We start from the raw sequence: 3,389 nt of genomic DNA, 5'->3' as shown, positions 1-3,389 counted from the left end.
AGCCACATGGCTCACTCTCTCCAATAGAATGTAAATCTTCCTCCAATAGAATGTAAATTCCTCCCTCCAGTAGAACATGAATTCAAAAACTGAAAAGCAAAGAGAACAAACACTTTTAAAAAGAGAGAGAGAGAGAATAGAATAGTCAAGGACTGTGGGATAACTACTAAAGGTATAATATATGCATAATGGGACTGCAAGAAAGAGAAGAGAGACAGGGACGAAGAAAATATTGATACGATAATGACTGAGAACTTCAGCAAATTAATGGCAGACACCAAACCACAGATCTAGGAAGTTCAGAGAATACTATGTAGGAGAAATGCTCAAAAAACGATACCTAGACATGTCATTTTCAAATTACAGAAAAATCAAAGATAAGAAAAAGCCCTGAAAGAAGCTAGAGGAAAAAAAAACATGTTACCTATAGAGTAGCAAAGATAAGAACTATGTTCAACTTCTCCTCAAAATCCAGGCAAGCAAGAAGATAGTGAAATGAAATATTTAAAGTGTTGAGAGAAAAAAACACCAACCTAGAATTCTGTGCCCTACAAAATTATCCTTCACAGGTGAAAGAGAAATAACAACTTTCTCAGACAAACAGAAATTGAAGGAGTTTGTTGCCATTACACCTGCCTTGCAAGAAATGTTAAAAGAAGTTCTTTAGAGAGAAGGCAAATGATATAGGTCAGAAACTCGAATCTACATTAAAAAAAAAAAAGGAAAGACTTTCAAAGAAGGATTAAGTAAAGATAAAATAAAAACTTTTTTCCTTATTCTTAATTGATCTAACAAACAACAGAAGGACACATCAACGAAATCAAGAAAATAATACACAAACAAGATGAGAAGTTTGACAGAGATAGAAACCATAAAGAACCAAACAGAAATTTTGGAACTAAAGAATACGATGAATGAAATGAAAAACACAATAGAGAGCATAAACAGGAGACTTGAACGATCTGGAGAAAGAATCTCTGATCTCAAAGACAGGTCATTTGAAATCACCCAATCAGAGGAGAGAAAAATAATAATAAATGAAAAAGAATGAAGAAAGCCTCTATGAATTATGGGATATCGTCAAAAGAAACAATTTATTCGTTATGGGAGTCCCAGAAGAAGAGAAAAGAGCAGAAAGCTAATTTAAAGAAATAATGGCTGACAACTTCCCAAATCTGGGGAGAGATAGAGATATCCAAGTTAATGAAGTTTATAGGTCCCCCAACAGATTCAACCCAAAGTGATTTTCTCCAGTACATATTATAATAAAATGGTTTAAAACTAAAGACAGAGAATTTTGAAAGCAACAATAGGGAAAAAAACTCATCAAGATTAATATACAAAAGTCGACCTTTTTCCTACATACCAGCAATAAACAGGTGGAATTTGAAATTAAAAAAAAACACAACACCACTTAGATTGGCACCCCCAAAAATGAAATAAGTATAAATCTAACAGATATGTGTAAGATCTATGTAAGAAAAACTACAAAAGTATGACGAATGACATTAAAGAACTAAATAAATGGAGAGATTGTAGATATGAAGACTCAATATTACCAAGATGTCAGTTGTTCCCAGCCTGATCTATGGATTCCATGCAATCACAATCAAAATCCCAGCAAGTAATTTTGTGGATATCAACAAACTGATTTTAAAGTTTACATGGAGAAGTAAAAGATCCCAAATAGACAACACAATATTGAAGAACAAATTTGGAGAACTGACACTACTTGACTTCAAGACGTACTATAAAGCCACAATAACCAGTCACTCAGCAAACACAGGCTGGCACCTTCTACATGTCAGCTGTGGATAAGCACTGAAATTCTGAGATAAATTAAAACATTCTTTCCTCCTTGGTTTCTTTCTCTTCCCTCCCTCCCTGCTACCCTTCCTTCCTTCCTTCCTTCCTTCCTCCCTCCCTTCCTTCCTTCCTTCCTTCCTTCCTTCCTTCCTTCCTTCCTTCCTTCCTTCTTTCCTCCCTACTACCCTTCCTTCCTTCCTTCTCCTTTGTTTTTCTCCCTCCTTCATGTCTTTTTGCTTTCCATAAACATTTATTGAGAACTTCATGTGCCATGGACCCCCCAGGGCAGTCCAATAAAGCCCACGGACCTCTTCTCAGAAGAATAATTTTAAGTGCATACAATAAAATACATAGGTTTACAAAAGAACTCTATTAAAATGCAATTATCAAAGTATTTTTTAAATAATATATATATATGCTTCTTTATTAACAAATTAAATAATAAGATCTAGCAATGGGTCTAGAAACTACAATACTTTCAAGCTAGTTGAAAGCATAAGTGCTGTTTTGAAGCATCCAGAACAGCTAAAATGGGGTACAAAACAATCTATAATTTTTATTAGTGACAATGTCACAAGTATTGCTAATACCACTATGATTTGTCGCCTGAAGTGCTACATTTCGGCTAGAGGTCAGTGAAAATAAAGACATAGAGTTTTGTCCCATCCGAGTTCACAGACCCAGATCCCTGCATTAAGAGACTTTGAAATCTATCTCATGGGTCATGGCTAGCACTTTTTAAATGAAAGAATAATATAGACTAGACGAGACCAGCATAGAATAGACCTGTATGCATTGTTCATAATAAGGTGAGTATAGATTTATGAAACTTTCATTTCAATTGTGTGTGTGCATGTGTTACAGGTCATGATGCAAAAATACTTCTTTCTGAAATTCATGGTCGAAAATATCTGAGAAGCCATGGCATGGCGGAAAGCAGGCCCAGCACAGCCACTGCCACTGCCACATTGCAGGTGCAAGCATCCTTGTCCCTCCCTCTGGACCCCGATCAGCCTTGTTTGGCCCCTGTCTGCCCTTCTGCCCACACACAAGACCCAAGCTCAAAAAAAAGCTGTGTTGTCAGTAGCTGCACAACTGTTCCCACCCTCCTTGGGGAAAGGAGCAGGTGTGGCAATATCCATGTCCTGAGCTCATCGCCTGTCTGGGGACATGCCCCTCCTGATGGCCACATGTTCCCACAGTAAATATTAGGAGAGCTGCTTGTGAAGAGCCAGCTGGCAGCATGTCTGGAGGTGCCGGGCTGCAAAGGTTCGCTGCTAACGAAACCACCACGATGATACGCCATGGGGGACTAAGGCCAGGCAGATACTTTTGTGCTTTTCTGTACACGTGTCTGTTCTTATTCCCATTCCTGGGTATTGAAAGAGAGAGTCTGGGAGAGGATATTGGAATCATAAAAACAAAACTTCTGAGGGAATCTACTCTCTGGTCTCCCGAGAGAGAGTTTGAAGGGAGATGAGGGAACATATGGTTTTGTTGTCAGATGTGTTGGCCATTAACCCCGTGTCATAAAGGGGAAATTGCTAAAGAGGAAAGACGGTCTTTGGGGGATTTCAAGCTGC

Source organism: Pteropus alecto, unplaced genomic scaffold (assembly GCF_000325575.1).
Source record: "Pteropus alecto unplaced genomic scaffold, ASM32557v1 scaffold45, whole genome shotgun sequence".
Lineage (NCBI taxonomy): Eukaryota > Metazoa > Chordata > Mammalia > Chiroptera > Pteropodidae > Pteropus > Pteropus alecto.
The sequence above is the reverse complement of the archived record's forward strand: the minus strand, read 5'-3'. Positions refer to the sequence as shown.